The sequence below is a fragment of the Crinia signifera genome, chromosome 7, assembly GCF_055691185.1.
Source record: "Crinia signifera chromosome 7, ASM5569118v1, whole genome shotgun sequence".
Classification (NCBI taxonomy): Eukaryota; Metazoa; Chordata; class Amphibia; order Anura; family Myobatrachidae; genus Crinia; species Crinia signifera.
In genome coordinates, this window is record NC_139223.1 from 78,215,379 (window position 1) to 78,233,820 (window position 18,442).

Sequence of the window (18,442 nt, forward strand, 5' to 3'; positions counted from 1 at the left end):
CAGCGTGAGGTCCCCCCTCCTGAGCATAACCAGCCCCGGGCTCAAAGAGCCGGTCCTGGTTTCATAAAATCACGGGTCAAAACATTTAGGGGTCCCCTGGATTTTATAAAACCAGCACCAGGCTCAAGGGCCGGTCCTGGTTCCCAAAATACAGGGGACAAAATGAGTAGGGGTCCCCTGTATTTCAAGAACCAGCACCGGGCCCAAGCAGCCAGCAGGGTAATGCCACAGCCAGGGGGAGACTTTTTATACAAGTCCCCCCGGCCAAAGCATTCATCCCTCTGACCGGTCAGCATGGGCAGGGGTCCTGGGGGAGTGGAAACCCCCCCAAAGAAGGGGTCCCCCACTCCAGAACTTACCTGCCCATGCTGAAGCCTGGGGCTGTCCTCGATGCCCCTGGGCGGTGGGCATTGAGCTGATTTTGGGTAAAAAAAAATAGATGATAAACTATTCTCTTATACCGTGGAACTATGAGTCCCAGCAAGCCTCCCCGCATGCTGGGACTTGGAGAACCACAAGTCCCATCATGCGGGGCATGAAAGGGCCCGCTTGCACTTGTAGTTCCACAGTAAAATAAATAGTTAAATAAACACACTGACACCCATTAAAAATAAAACTTTAATACATACAAAGCCCACACATACTGATACTTACCTATCTTGAAACCGTAGGTTGGTCCCTGGGTCCGAGGTCCGGGGCTCCAGGGCTGAAGAATCCGGGGTCCAGGATCCTAAGAAATCCATAGTGGGACCTGTGGAAGAAATACCTACTCACCAAGTTCCTCAGGAGAAGATCTGTCCTCTTGATCCGACGTAGTCCAGGTCTTCTGCCCCGCGTCAGGTCTTCTGCGTCTACTCCCGGTGGTATCCCTCTGACGAACTATCTGAAGAGAGGCTGATGTTCTATCTTCAGCGTCTCTCCTCCGAATGATTCTATTGGCCGCCAAACTCGGCTCCTGATTGGCTGCTAGGCGGCCAATAGAATCATTCGGAGGAGAGACGCTGAAGATGGAACATCAGCTTCTCTCCAGATAGTTTGTCACAGTACCAGTGGGAGTAGAGGCAGAAGACCTTACGCAGGGCAGAAGACCTGGACTACAGTATGTCGGATCAAGAGGACAGATCTTCTCCTGAGGTAAACTTGGTGAATACCGATATAGGTACTGCACATGCGAAAACAGAGAATCTGCACGGCAGCCAGCAGAAAGGCATCCAGGAGGGAGGGAACACCTCCCAATGACTGGCAGGTCAGACTTCCAATAGAAAGTCACTGCCAGTCACAGTGAAGCCAGTGAAGTCTCACTAAGATACATTACATTACTCAGTACAACGCCTTAACATATAACACAATAATAACCAATCATACAGTATAACATGATAATTTCCATGAAACTTTATATCCACTTACTGATGGTAAAAGTAAGGATCGCTGTGTCACCAGGATGGACTCAGAGAAAGGGAATTGAATGGTAAGTTATTACAAATATCCCCTTTTCTCTATCGTCTATCCTAGTGACACAGCTTAACCTTAGGACGTTCAAGAGCCGGTCCTTTGGGAGGGTACGCTCAGGTCTGCAGCCCGCAACACTGCTCACCCAAATGAAGTGTCCTACAATGCGAACTTATGAAACCTGTTTAATTTGGTGAAAATGTGGACTAGATAGCAGCCCTGAGGACTAGGTGGCAGCCCTGCACAACTGCTCAGCTGAAGCCCTGTGACACACAGCCCAAAAATAAGCAACTGACCTTGTGGTATGGATATTAACCCTAGCCGGAACAGGCCTGCCAACTTTAGTGCACCTCATGCACCACATTTAATTTTTTACATTTGTCCCTATTTCTTGCCTCCTCAGGAGGACAAAACCCTGGGAGCACAATCTCCTGGTTTAGGTGTCTGGATGCCATCAAGTCCACCTCTGGGAGCCCCAGATAGCCACAATATCTTAAAACACTTCAAGGTTAAACGGCCATTCCCCTTCCAGCAAGTTTGATCTGCTGATGAAGTCTGCCTCCACATTCCGGATTCATGAAATGAACACAGCTGAATACACCTTGAAAAAGTCCTTGGAAAAAGGAAGAAACGCGTTGGTGAACTGGGCAATTTGAATTTCTCACTGGTTGGTGGACGGAGAGAGCCGGGAGACGCTGCGGGGTAATCCAAGCATTGTCACATATACGCTTATGGGACTGTGTGCTGACCAGTTTCCACAACAGCCGGTAATTTCTCGTCTATACCTACATTGAGGATTTATTATGCACTAGAGCACTTTCAACAGTGTTGCATATGAAGGATATGTTTTTATGATTGATGAATTGTTTTTAATGTTTTATTATGTATTCGTGCTATGTGTGCATTAAAATCAGAAGTGTGGATTTGAACGTACTTCACTATTGCACTTTTTGTTTTTCTTGCATGAATTCTATCTATTGGAGGACTCTGCAAAATGAAGGATTTAAGCGCCTGATAAGTGTGGTTTCTATTTTTGTATTTTTGGTGTTGGTGAAGGGTTTGAGGGACCCATTGAAACTACACCCATCGGCAGCTCTCATTGCGCCACCCGATCTATCTACCTATCTCTGTTGTATATTGGAATACGAAGTTCCGCCCACTGAAAAATCCGAGACACCTTCTACAGTGCACCTTTGAAGGTTGAGATATGCCACAGCTATGGCTTTGTCTAACTGTATCCTTATTGGTAATCCTATCAGGTGGTCCTCCACTTGCTGAAGAGCTCTCCAATATATTTATCGGCAAGGTCGATTCTGTGCTTGACCATAGCCCCTGCAGTCTGAGATGTAGAACTACTGTTTCCCATCCCGAGACTTGCATCAGTGATGACCACAAACCAAACCCAAGTTAGCAGAGAACAACCCAGCTGGAGTGTTTCCAGATCCGTCCACCAGGCTAAGGATTCCCTCATCTCCTGAGTCAGAACAAGCTGTTTCTGCTTCATGATCTTCGGATTCACTGACCAACTGGTAAGAATGTGCCATTGGAATGTCCTTGAGTGGAACCTCGCATATTGCAGTGTTTCAAATGTGGCCACCATCTTGCCCAACAGCTTCAGGCACCTCCAGATGGGATACCGTCATTGGGTCATCAGCATGATGGTCAAAAGTCATTAGGTTGACACCATTAGGTCGACATGCATTTAGTAGGTCTACATGTGTCTAGGTAGACATGCAGGAAGGTCAACATGAATCTAGGTCAACATGGGTAAGGTCTACAGGGTTATTAGGTTGACAGGGTCATTAGGTCGACATGGGTTAGGTCAATAGTCAAAAGGTCGACATGGGTTTTTTAACTTTTTTTTTTGAGCCGGCATGTGCCAACAGGTGGTATTTCATACCCTAACATCCACTAGGGCATGGTGGGAGTATAAAATAGTGTGCCAAGCATAGCCATGCATGTGCCTGAAGCACGTCGAGCACATGCGAAGGTACGTGGTGCTACGGTTCAGTGTCCATGTCGACTGTGTTGACATTCAGGACAAAAAAAAATGAAAAACCCCATGTCGACCTTTTGACTGTCGACCTATCACATGTCAACCTAATGACCCTGTCAACCTAATAACCCATGTTGACCTAGACTCATATTGACAACCGACATAACCCATGTTGACCTAGACTCATATCGATCTTACTGCATATTAACCTAGACTCATGTCGACCTAAATGCATGTTGACCTAAAGGTGTTGACCTAATGACTGTCGACCAACATTGTGGTGACCTAATGAACCATACCCCTCCAGACTGATGGGTTCGGGGAGTGAAGAAGTGATAGGACCAAGAGTTGTATGTTTTTGGCTTTGGTTTCTGGTAGAAACATCCTATTTAGGTGAGTATCCAAAACCACTCCCAAAAACTATAATCTTTGGGTCAGGCCCAACTGAGACTTCTTGATACTCAATATCCACCCATACTCCTGGAGAAACTTTGTTGCAACTATCAGAACAGGTCATCCAGGTATGGAATGATCATGATTTCCTTCAACTTGAGTGCCGCCGCCATGACCACTATAACTTTCATAAAGGCCCTCGGCGCAGTGGCCAGACCAAACGGAAGGGCCTGAAATGACAGATGGTGAATCGAAGCATAGACAGATGTTCTTTGCAAATAGGCACATATAGATATGCATCCTGAATATCTATGGACGCCAATACACATACTCATACACATACTCAGCCACACACTTTTCGGCTAAGGAAAATGCCTCAGTATCAGGCTGAAGCTAAGAACACAAAGCATCGGCCCACATTATCATGGCCTTGAAGACCGAGGTCGATGCAATAACCAAGGGCCTTATTTTGGTTCATTCTTTCTGACAAAATCCTTCTTAGATGGGCAAAACCATGTGCACTGCAGGTGGGGCAGGTGTTACTTGTGCAGAGAGAATTAGATTTAGGTGGGGTTTTACTTCAAAGTGAGATCTATATTGCAATGTAAAAATAAAGCAGTCAGTATTTTCCCTGCACAGAAACAAAATTACTCACCCAAATCTAATTCTCTCTGCACATGTTACATCTGCCCCCCCTGCAGTGCACATGGTTTTGTCCATCTAAGAAGGATTTTGTCAGAAAGAATGAACCAAAATAAGGCCCCAAGTGTAGAGTAAACCCTACCCCTTTAAAAGTGGCTTTAAGGCCACCTTCAATCTTTTTATCAACGAGGTCTTTGAAGGCAGCACCCCTTTTAAACTGGTAAAACCATGGCTTTGGACAGCCAGGCCACAGGTGGATCTACCAACGGGACCTTCTCCCACAGTTCCACATGCTCCTCTGGCATGGGATACAAATTTTCAAACCATTTAGGCATAGTCAGCCTTTTATCAGGTGTTTTCCATGTTTCCTCCACAAGCGAATCAAAATTAAGCAGAGGTGGGGTAGATAAGGGGTGTCTGGGAATGGTAACCTCAGATACCTTAATAAACTGCTCCATAAAAGCTCTAATTTAGTGCACACCCTGTTCATTGTGTTGCATAGCCTGCAGCAAAGCAGGGTCCCCTTGTGAGGGTGGGGGTGAGCTCACAGAGGGTTGTGATGATTGGAAAAGCCTAGGGGACCTACTGAGATTATCCCTCTGTCTATTAAGAGTCTGCACCAAATCAGCCATTGATCTTATTGTACTTGAGCCCCACTGGGAACAGAGTCACATGCAGGGCACAGATCCCCCTGCTCCATCTGTTCCCAAGTTAATTTGACACTGCAAAATCTGCAGGCTATTAACATGGTAGAAGCTCCCTCCACAACAGCAGAATTACACCTTTCTGTCATTTCTTTTAAATCACAATGCAAATGTCACGGCCTATACAAAATAATGTAACCGATCTACTTATCTGTCAGCCGCTGTTGTAATAGACATTTAGTGGTCACCAGAGAAGCACTGCCCAGAAGAAACTTTCACAGTAGCCTGCAGCAAGAAATTCTCCCTTTCAGCTCCGCACAGTGTGGGGAAAAGTTTGCCAGACTACAGTGGGGAAGACACAGAAAGTGAGAGATTTGGGAAGAAATCACCCAGTTTGATTTTAAAGTGTAAACGATTGCCGCTTTAAAACAAACTGGAGATTTATTACCACATCTCTCACTTTCTGAATCGCTCATCCTATTAAATCTCATCCCAAGATCTATTCTCTATCTTCCAGTGTCTCCCCTTGAAAAAAGGATCACTTGGAAGTGCCCTGCTGCATAGGACTCCTATAACAGGCTTAATCTCCAACATGGAGTTTTCCTGTAAGTCTCTCAAACTGGCAGCACCATAGTGGGGGTCCATCAACCATTATCCCCCTAAGCAGGGAGCCAGATCAGGACTCTCCTCATGACCCAGGAGACCTCAACCCCAAATAGTGGGGAGGTCAGAGTCCTGTGCTGGGAGAAATCAGCGCTATCTCCCCAGCACACAAGAATCTGACCAGGAGGCGCTTCAGTCTTTTTCCAGCTTCGCTCTAGCTGGATCCCCCTATTTTTGCAGGAAGTGCTTCTGGCAGCTTCTGCTGTGCTTTCACATTGTAAAGAAGTTTCCCCAGGAAACTTCACACTGTAACCTGCACTTAGCTAAGAAAATCTTAATAAAAAACAAACAAATCCTAACTAACTTAAAAACAGCTGCAGCACGCAGCCCATAGCATATGCACTCACTCCTGTGGGCACCTAAAATTAACCGGGGATTTCTGGGATGCAGCAGCCTTCTTCTAAAAGTCATAGCATAGGTGCCTAGGATCCTCCAGACCCACTACATCCCAAGGTTAAGCTGTGTCACCAGGATGGATGATAAAGAAAATACATGGTCCTATGAAATTAAAGGATAATAAAAAGTAACTCCCCAGAGACTTTAAATATGATTATGAGATTAATTGATAATGTAGTTTTTAAGAAATATGATAACCTGAAAATGAAACAAGCCCAGAGTCTGTTAAGGAATAAGAAAAGGAAAAGTGTAAAAGTTGGAGACTCGGTTACCTGAGACCAAGAGATTATAGGAGTATGAAAAATGAGACCGTACTGCATGTAAATACTGTATACTGAAATTAAGATTACAGTTTTTATTCTCATTTGTCTCAGGAAGAATTTGAGAAAATGAACAAGTTATAAGTATAGAGAGTAGATGTGATAAATAGATTGTCTAAAAAGGAGGCATTCCGGATATTCAGACTTAAAACCTTGGTCCCCACAGGGACTGAATGATAATATAGAAACATATAATATACAAATCCTTGATATTACAGAATTTTTTACATTTTTGGGATATTTTATGTAGGTTTAAACAGTGGGTTTTATAATGTTTTGTTGGTTATTTATATATTTAAGTTCCATATTTAAATAATAATATTTAAAATAATGGTAATTTTTTATCTTTTATAGATTATGGAGGTTTAAATTGGCTATAATTATGGTTATATGTAATTATTATAATGAACATGGTTATAGGTATAATTACATTTGTAATATACTCTTTTTATATGAAATATTATAAAATGAATAGCTGTTGTATAAAATGGCTGTACAAAATGGCTGTTGTATAAAATGGCTACTACAAAATGGCTATCATGTAAAGTGTGGCTTTGAAACAGACTTATAAATGTTTCTAAAAAATGGTTACTCTCTTAAACAAGGCTAGAATAGCTAATTCAACTATGTCTGCTGTCTAAAACAGGGCTTTGAACAATAGTAAAAGATGGCTGCTATTAAGCACACTGCCCGAGTGCTGTGATCCCTGTGGTAGGTAGCAGGTGCCTAGCTCCCCAATATATATGCTCCTCAACTCCTGCTAGCACCCCCTAAATTTCCATGGTAGCAGGAACAAAGCTGCCCACAACCATTCATGGATTTAACTGTGTGTTTACTAGACACAGAAATAGTTTTTCCCCCCAGGCGGCCATCCTAGTCAATTCCTCACTAGCGTAGCCCTCACCCGTCCCCAATAACATAGTCAATTATCTGTCATATCCCCTCCCGATGTCATGTTTGGCATATTGTCTTATTGTATGGTCTAATGTAATGTAAGTAATGTAATGTCACAGTGAGTGGTAGTTATCGTAATCAAATTCCTGTGTATAATGCATCTTGTTGATACACCTGGCAATTAAACAAATTCTGATTCTGTACAGGGGTTTACAGGGGTAGTGTGAGCTCCTCTAACAACACAAGTGTCCACAGCTGTAGCTTTTATTGTTGGGGCCCAAACAAGACAAGCACTTAAGCCACAAAAGTGCTTTCCTTGTTTCTGAAGTCCTTGATTTGTTAAACTGAGTATGTCCTTTTTATTAAAATTTTAATTAAAAAAAAATGAGATGAATGAGAGAATCTAAGGACAACTCCATCCTGCACACCTTTTCTTAGATGTGTTATAAACTGCTCTGTGTTGTTGTTGCTGCTGCTCTGTTACTAAGAAGCCAGTCAGCTTGCTGCATCTGTTGGCCAATGTCGGTGAAAACAATATTGTGAGTTGTAAGGCAATCACATTTGACTGGAAATTAGTGTACATGAATGCAGCTTAGGTCAATATTACTTTAAGATTAAAAACAAGCCAATATTAAATAAGTTTAGCTGTTTTTTTGTCATTTTTTTATGTTTCCAAAATTGAATTTCAATTTAGAACCAAAACCAAAAATGTGAAAAGGAAATGAGATTGGAATCCAAAACTATAACCAACACATGGCAGTGGCAAACGCAGGATTTTCAGAAGGGGGTTTCCAGAGGGGCGGAGCAAAGCACGGAGATGGACACTTAGGTGACCCAGTATATGCCGAGTCAGTTAAAGTATTATAGATAGACCAAATGTATATAAATAATAATAATAAAAAAATATATATATATATATATATATATATATATACATACATACATACATACATACATACAGGGGCGTCAACAGCATTGTATGACCCCTGGGCATAGCAATGTATTGGGGCCCCTACTGATCCTCCAGCGGAAGGGGTGGGGGAAGATTTGATGTCCTGCGGGTGGTAGGGGGTATTATATCAACCGCTCTGCATGTAGGGCCTGGATCAGTAATTTCCACTAATTACCCCTTTACTGCACAGATGGTGGGAGAAGGGGGCATTGGGCTGATTGAAGGGGCTCTGATATATAACTTCCAGGGTGGTAGAGGATGTTTAATATGCAGAGGAGGGGTGTATAGTGGAGTGGGTTCATTATTTATAATTTTCTGGTGGGAGGACAGCTTGCTTGACTGCAGATATCTCCAGTTCCCAGAAATAGATTTCGTAGATTGGAATGGAAAAACTAGAGAATCCCACCTACCAAATGGTATTGGGGACTAGGGGATCAGAGTTCAGGAGGCAAAGCAATCTGCCAACGAGTATATAAAACTACATACCAGGCGTGTGGAGCTGGAGCAGTAACCAGCTTCTTGACGGCTAATATCTCTGGTTCTGGGAACAGTAGAGACAAGCTACTAGTGTCTCTCAAAGGGGAAGAGTCCCAGCTTTTGGAATATACCCTCAGAAAAACGCTAAGTCAGACAGAACCTGAAATATCTGACTGGGAATAACAATTAACAGGCTTGGATGGGGACCACTGCTTTGAAGTCAGATATCTCTGGTTCCCAAGGGCCGATTTTTACAATTCTTATATCCATGGAAAGAGGGGACCCTCAGCTTTCAGCTGAGGTTCCTTAGCCTCCTGGGGGGGTTTCTGGGTACTCAGAAACCCCCCCTGCGTGCGCTACTGCATGGGGATCCATAATTATGAATAAGTCTCTCTGAATCTGGAAAATAACTATGATTAACAAGCACCGGAATAATTGATTGAATATGTGTAGTGGGTCCATACATTTGCATGTTGTTTGTGGCACCATTTGTTAAGGGACGTCTTCATAAAGATGGCACATGCTGAAAATAGCAGACTCTAGGACACCTCTCCTGGTGTCATCTTTCCAAAAACATAGCAGGAAAGATTGTGATGTCTGGAGTAAATTTGTTGTGTTTGATACCAGGATACAGACAAATGTATCCATGGTGCTGAGATTGACTCCTAAAGACCCTTGGGCCCATGTGTACCATGCACCATGATCCTGATATAGATATGCTCCTATCATTAAGGTGTCTATAGTCTGGTTGAAGTAACTTTTGTTTAAACTACAGTCTGGCCCTATACAATAAGTTCTTAAGTAAAGTGTAATGTGCAAAGAATGTATTTCTTTTTTTCCCCTATCCTACACCCTAGAAGTTTAGTTTTTAAGTTAGAAAATATTTCCTAATGTTGGAAAGTACAACATTCTTTGTGACTTCATAATAATCAATTGTTTGCCTGTCATGCTATTAATCTACATAAACACTAGAAATACTAATCCATAATTAATTTATGCAATATTAGTATACCTAAAAAGCACATCAAAGCACAAACACAAATTTACATTGTGGTTTAAAGACCTGTCATTATAAAATGAATGCACTTAGCACATTAAAGAATTTCAGAATGCTTTCAAAGCACATTGATATGAAAGTCAGCTTTAACACAGAATACAGGATTTTTTTTGTATTAGCCAATTTAAGCACAAACATTGCATTTTTACAGTACTGTTCTGAAACCAAAATTTCCCTTTCTCCTTTACCAGATTTTGCTGGATGGAAATAATAGCCTCACAACTTACTCTCTTCCCATAGCTCTTCTCTGCTTGTCTTACAGGACCCTCTACCCAGCACCATCTCTTAAAGTGTATGGATAATTACTGTAGGCTGGCCCCTCCACTGGGAACAGCCTGTTTCCTCCTTACCTTCTACTGTACTTCATATGTTCCTTCCCCTTCCACATGTATCCTTCTCCTTGTCAGCTCCTGTTTGCCATCCTTTCCCAACTGCACGCTCTTACCCCCCCCCACCCCCCCATTTCCAACCGGGTTTAGCAGAAATGTAAAGTCTAAGCTGAGCTTTATAGGATTGCATGGTTGTTTTTGCTCCTGTCAAGTGGTCAAATGTGTGTGCAGCTAGTTGCATTCACTATGAGGCCAGTAGATAAATAGATCTATCTTTAGATAGGTGGTGTGGATGGTAAGTCTAGGTACCACTGAGGGGGCTTTATTCTGAGACACCAATGGTTGTATTTGCACAAAGTTTTGGAAGTCACATTTAGTAACTTCTAGTAAAGTGTATATTTAGGGGCTCCTGTGACAATCTATATGACTTTAAATGAAATGCCACAGTGCTGATGCTTTTTCGATCCACAACTGCAATACAATGCCTTTTTTTCTGAGGATACTAAAGAGATATCAACTATCTATGGATATACTAAAGAACTTTTACCGTTACACAATAGAGAGTCTACTGACTAACTGTGTAACAGTATAGAATGGAAGTAGTACTGTGGCAGAGCCCATCATGATACAGAGAGTGATGAAGGCTGCTCAGAGTATTATAGGGATTCCCCTTCCGGCCGTCGAGGATGTTCATAGGAGGCGCTGTTTGCGCCACGCTTGCAGTATTACAAACAATCCCTCTCATCTGGCACAAGAACTTTTTACACTGTTGCCCTCTGGAAGACGCTTTAGGTGTCTTAGGACTAGAACTAGTAGAATGAGGAATGGTTTCTTTCCTAGGGCTGTCTTGATGCTGAATTCTGTATTTTGTAAATTTGGTACTTGTGTAGTTTCACGGCACCAGCACGCACCAGCTCTGCGCTACGCTATGTTTGGATCCTGCCGTTTGAATCTTGGCAGCTTGCCAGCTCTAAGCTATGTTATCAGCATAGCGCCGGCATCAGCGCTTATAGGCTGACAGCATAGTGACTCCTACTGCTCCTACTCCTAAGCTCCAGTTAAGCCTATTGAGCACCTCTCACACAGCGCTGGTGCCCGCATGATATCCTCTGAGATGGGATCATGCAGGCATCGGCGGAGAGGTGCTCCATCTGTGTGAGACATAGGAGTGTCTCAGACGCTCAATCTGTCTTAGTCGCAGGTTCGTCTGACACGCCCATGCGTCTTAGTAACTATTGCGGCTGGGTACAATAAGTAGGTGTTCGGGAGTGTGTGTGTCTCCCGCACAAAGAGGGGTTGCAGACGCAAGCACATCTCTTGCACAATAAAGTAGGCATTTGCCACTGCTCTATGTTACATACTGGCAAATGCCTCCATTTGATACCCCCACACAATAAAGGAGGCATTTGCCAGTGCTCTATGTTACATACTGGCAAATGCCTCCATTTGATACCCGCGGTACGCGTCCTCCCAACCTTTTCATACCCCACTATCCACATCAGCGTGGAGTTGATTTAATAAAGTGTGGCGAGCGCAGTGAGCCACCAAGCCCAAATCGAGGATAACTTCACATGTTTTCTGCATCCCCTCACACTTCGGGCTCGGTGGCTCTCTGCATTCACCACACTTTATAAATATAACTCCATGCCGACGTGGATAGTGGGGGTATGAAAAGGTTGGGAGGATGCGTACCGCGTCCCCTTGCTGTGCTCGCCACGCTTTGGGCTGTCGTGGCTAGATGGGGTGTTTCAGGAACACATTCACACCTGACATATCATTCACCTGAGACAGTAATGACGACATGTGTTATCTGTAATTTACTTAAGATTAAGAAGAATAATGAAAGATAAATGATTCAATAACAATACAATTAATAAGAACAATAAAGAACACATAAAAAAAGATCAAAAGTAATTAATCTGAAACTGCACTGGCAGAAACAGCAGATGAAGTCAATGCAGTTGTCTCTGCCTCTGCGGTGTCACCTTTCTCTGCCTCGGGGAGCAGGGTCAGCACGTGCAGGATGCACAGGAAAGAGTCTTCTGCGCCAACTGTCTTCCTCCAGATGAACTCCTGCAAGTAGGAGTCCAGCTGATGGCTCGCTTTTCCCCTTTGGCGCTTATTGTGCCACTTGCAGGCACCCCACAACCTTTCAATGTTCTGGGTGTGAACCCCGGTGTCCGGGTCCACGAAATGGTACCAGTGGTTCACCCTGGCGTGGTGGTACTAAGCCTGCTCTAACTGCTCTGTGTTGTAGGCTCTCCAGCAATCAGAGTAAATTGGGGTCCCCGGGAGCACGTGCCTCTCGATGGCAGCCATCAGGGTGCTCTCAACTGCCGTTATGATGGACTCTCTGGTCTCCGTAGAGATGTCCCTGAAGATCCACTGCTGGGGCAGAACCAGGCTAACCTGGTTCTTTTGCTTGGTGAACAGGCTCTCATCCACTTCCACAATGGTGCCTGGCCCTCCAATACGCCGTTGAGGCTGTGACAAGAGGTCGACGGTGCAGGCTTCCCGCATCAAGCAGTTGTACTGTACAGTCGTCTTCTGCGAGATGCCCAGGTGTCGCTCGCAGAAGCGGACACTCGTCAGCTCTTCTGCCCAGCAGAAGACGAATCTGATCAATGTCACAAATGTCAGATGGCACCCTCTTAACCACTGGGCAGCCCTGACACTGACCTTCTTCCTGCAGCTATGGATATGGCAGCGCCACATCCTTTCCCTGACACTCAGCCTCATAGGCTGTCCATTGGGGCAGGCCTGTGTGTCAGGAATTTCTGCCTCTGCAAAAATGCCACAGCATCCTCCTCAGTCTGGGGCAGATTAAATAAGCTCAGCTTCTCAGCAGCCATGACTCCAATATCAGTCTCCAACAGCAGTCTCCAACAGCTCCAATATGTCTCTAAACATCGTCTCTAGCAGTTTCCAACAGCTGACTGACTACGCTAACTGAGTACCACTCAATCTACCAGCTACGCTAACTGCATGCTGCTCATTATACCAGCTAACTGACTATGCTACGCTGTCCGCTGGATCACTACACTACATCTGACAGGGACGCTATGCTGTCCGCGGGAGCAATGCGCTACATCTGACAGGGACACTGGCTACGCTAAGCGGCCGTGTAGTCATGGGAACTGACTGACTACGCTAACTGCGTACCGCTACGCTGTCCACAGGAAACAGTACAGGGACGCTCATGCGACTACCGCGGGAACACTTCGCTACGCTAACCACTCGATTCTGAAAGGGACACTACGCTAACTAGGTAAGTGGCGCCGTGAAACTACACAAGTATCTAATAGGTTTTTTTTATCTTTTCTCTTTTTTTGTGTACAATAATACTATACTTTTAAAATCTGTGTCTTGATTTGAAGCAAAACTGAATTGTGTTGCCCTGTACTTGTGCTTGGGCAATGACAATAGAGTGAATCTAATCTAATCTAAATATAATTGACACTTACACCTGCCCTATGCTGGTTGCAAGAGATATCTAAGAAGCAGACATCTTGAATTATATGCAGAATAGTACAGATGTATACCTATATGCACCTGACTTCAATGACACTTCGATGAAATGGATATCTTAAATGTGGTTACAGCATTGGTGTCCCTGGTTGCCTTCCAGAAATGCACATTTGACACAAAGAGAGATCCAACCAAGGTCAGTCGAACTCAAAATCGACTATTTCCCAAACTCGGCTCTCAAGGAACTCTAATGGTTCGTGGTTTCCAGGGAACGTGGCAGGTGAACTGTGTGTCACCAACTGTCAAATTTTATGAAAACATGAACATGTCTTTGAGGACCGAGTTTGAGAAACACTGGACTTAAGATAATGCATAATTTTACTTCTGCCCATTCTTACACTGCAATTTTGATTTCAGCTTGAATGCACCCCACCCAAATCTAACACTCTCTGGGCCTTATTCTGGTTGGAGCGGCCGGGCCGTACGCGTACGTCCCGGGGTTTTTCATGATCTGCGCATGCGTAAATTCGCTAATGCGCAGGCGCGACCACTCCACAACGCTTACGGACGGGTCTCTAGAAAAAACCTGTACGCGAGTGTACGGGCATTGGGGGCGGCATAGGGGCGTGATGAGGGGAGCGGCCGAAATAATGAGGGAAAATGGGCGTAAATATGGGCGTACACGGGGGTGTGCACCAAAAATGAGCGGTGCTACTACCGCACGATCGACTAAGGCACCGTTCATTTCGGACACAAAACAGGCGGCTGCCAACCGCCATCTCAAACCACCCCTACAGATACCGCATGCCAGCGTGCGCCTGAGTTTGCTAATTAACGCTGATTCCTACTCAAACACATACACCTGAATGTAATAAGCAATGCTGCAGTCTATTAAGTCCAAACCATGATTTCACTACCTGCAAGCCACACACACCACTCAAACACATTGGAAGCTTATCTTTCTATACTTCTCGACATTTAAAGGTTTGTTTAATTTAAGGTAAGAATCTTTTGAAGACCTGCTTATATATGCTAAGGTAGGTATTTGCTAAACAGTTATACACATTCACTACGTGCTTTCATAGACTTTACACAGTAGCACACTCAATCTACACAAGTCGACATGTGTCAACGTGTTCACTCTAATACAAACATAGGTTTTGTATTTAGGATACAATAACATAAACCACATCTAACACCTACAAAGGATGTTTCAGCAATGTTTTAAGCCCATGACCACTATTTTGCACATTAATTAATTCAATCAATTAATTAATTTTCATAATTATAGTTGAAAGGCAAGATTTGCAGGTCCATATATATGAAGGGTATGTCAGCGTACACGGACGTACGCTCACTCTCACGAGCGGTGACATAAGCTGACTTTTCTATTGAAAACAATAGGGACCCGTCCGTGCAAGCTGGCGTACGCTCAGATCTAGGCAAGAAGTCGGTGGGAAGACGGACGAGAGACGTCCGTAAACGGCGCCGTACGCTCAGTTGTACGCCTGTTGTCGGAGTGCAAGGCTGAGCCGTCCGCGTACGTTGCCGTACGCTCATTTGTACGCCACTCCCCTTCTGCGTTATTTCTGCCCGTACGTATGCGGCTGAGTTGTGGGTGGACTTAACCCCAACGGCCGCGTACGGCTAGCGTACGTTAATAGCGAACGTACGCACGTTTGGCCGCTCCGATCAGAATAAGGCCCTCTGTGTGTGTTACATTTGTCCCACCTGTAGTGCAAATGGTTTTGTCCTGAAAAGTGCAAATAGAGTAAATGAACCTCTTGCGCAGCTGCCACACAATTTCAACACCTAAAAAGGGTATTTTTTAACATGGGGAATGGGTGATGGGACAGAATATCTGTGCACTAGTACCACATGTTGTTACAGTTTGTGAATTTAAGGAAATTTGTGATAATCCACAGTTTAGATATTAGGTGCCTTGGCACTAGTAAGAAACATAGAAACATAGAATTTGACGGCAGATAAGAACCACTTGGCCCATCTAGTCTGCCCCTTTTTTTAAACATGTTACCTCAAACCATATTTGATCCTTATTTTTTTGTAAGGATATCAATATGCTTATCCCAAGCATGTTTAAATTGTACTACTGTATTTGCGTCTACCACCTCTGATGGTAGGCTATTCCACTTATCTACTACTCTTTCTGTGAAGTAATTCTTCCTCACATTTCCCCTGAATCATCCTCCCTCTAGTTTCAGTGCATGTCCTCGTGTTCTGTTGCTCCTCTTCCTGTGAAGAATGTCTCCCACCTGTACCTTGTTAAAACCCTTTATACCCTTTATATATTTGAAAGTTTCTATCATGTCCCCCCTTTCCCTTCTCTGCTCTAAAGTATACATATTAAGATCTTTTAGTCTTTCCTGGTATGTTTTGTGATGTAGGCCATGCACCATTTTAGTTGATCGTCTTTGTACAGTCTCTAATGTATTTATATCCTTCTGGAGATATGGCCTCCAGAACTGAACACAATACTCTAGGTGAGGTTGTACCAATGACCTATACAGTGGCATTATTACTTTTTTCTTTCTACTGCTGATACCTCTCCCTATGCAACCAAGCATCTGACTTGCCTTCTTCATTGCTTTGTTACATTGCCTACCTGCCTTTAAGTTCCCTGAAATAGTGACAACTAAAGCCATCTCTTCTTCAGTAGTTTCCTTTATAGTGCAATTTATACTATATTTAGTCTTTGGATTTCTGAGACCCAAGTGCATGATTTTGCATTTTTTGGAATTAAACTGTAGTTGCCATTCTCTTGTCCATTTCTCTAATCTACCTAGATCCTCAATCATTTGTTTTACCCCTCCTGGTGTGTCTACCCTGTTGCATACCTTTGTGTCATCTGCAAAAAGGCACATTTTACCCTCAATTCCATTTGCAATATCACCAATAAAGATATTAAAAAGCACCGGTCCAAGTACAGATCCCTGGGGTACTCCACTCGTAACCTTTCCCTCCTTTGACTGTACTCCGTTTACTACAACTCTCTGTTTTCTGTCCTTCAACCACGCTCTTATCCATTCAACTATCTTAGAATCCAATTCCAAGCTTTCAAGTTTATTTAACAGTCTGCGATGTGGGACAGTGTCAAAAGCTTTACTAAAGTCTAGATAAGCTACATCTACAGCCCCACTTTGATCTATTACTTTAGTCACCCAGTCAAAAAAAGTCAATAAGATTTGTTTGACATGATCTTCCCCCAGTAAACCCATGCTGTTTTGGATCCTGTAAATTGCTGATTTTGAGATATTCTACAACTCTTTGTTTTAAGAGTGTTTCCATCAATTTCCCTACTACTGATGTAAGGCTCACTGGTCGATAGTTGCTTACCTCTTCCTTGCTTCCACTTTTGTGCAGTGGGACTACATTCGCTGTTTTCCAGTCCTCTGGGATTACTCCAGTAGCTAGTGACTGGTTGGTAAGCAATGTGGAGGTGCTCCCCTGAGAGTAATATACAATGTAGACTGGAGAGAAAAAGCACTCACTTTTTTGGGGGGCACACTTGTTTTAAAACTTAATGTTTAATAATAAATTGATTAAAGATATATATATATATATATATATATATAATTACGAAATAACAGGACAGACACATATAACATGCAAAGCAAAACACTACAAGAAGTGTTTAAACAGAATCTTCTGTAAAATATTTTGATTGGTCTATATTACTGAGCTATCCAGTCTGAAATTGTTCATGAGAAGCCACCGATCGGACAAAAGATGATAACACAGAGGGTACAGTGGACGGCAAATATATAATAAAGTATTGATTATAAGGGTAAATGCATCTTGTCACTCTTTTCTTATATAATTATTAAAGAAAAATGAAAGGTCCCTTCTTTCTAGGTGGGATTCTATGGGGATTATCTGGCGAGAGATAAAGTACTGAGCAATTATTAACCAGATGTTTGATACATGCAGGGAAAGAATAGGCTAGTGTCAGTATATCCCTGCAGTGTGCTTGTTCCACGGTGACTGCTGCTGACTGTTGAGTCTGGATTGGCTCAACCAATCCTTACAATGGAGCAGGTCAATCCGTGTGACAGTAGCAGATATGGATATGAAAGAGATTGGGTATTAATTCTCTCTACGTTAGAGTGGGTACTCCCCTGGTTGGCATGTGCCCTTGCAGGGAAATATACTCACAATCATAAATGATTTTACCCAGAAAGTGTTATTACATTAGAAAAACCATGTTACACTGTCTGTTTCTCCCACGTACTTTTCAGTATTGGTGGGTGATGAGCGGTGTACTCTGTCGTCAGTGCACCTGATGGACAATTACATGAGGACAAGGAAGAACAGGAAAAAAGATGAATAGCATAGGGGAGTGATGAGAATCTGGAAAGTATCACAGATATATAAACTGATATTGAAACACAAATTCACACAATCAAGTTAAAGAATAATGCAATAATTGCCAAGTGGCTCTCTCAAGATAATATGCCAAATGTTGTTAGGTTATAGTATAAATTTCAACATTATGGTGTAGCGCAGCAGACATATCAGGGAGAACATGGTAGTTGTAATAAATAATGTATGGTTTACTCTAGAAGGGTCTTACCACTACCTGGTTTCTGCTGTTCCTTTTGTCAGCCAGGGAAATATCCTAAGGCTGAAATGAGTAATCCCTAGACCAGCGGTCCTCAAAGTATTTTGCTCTGGGACCCCATCAGACAATAAAACTTAATTACAGGACCCCAGCAAGGTCCTGCAGAAGGTCATCACATCATAT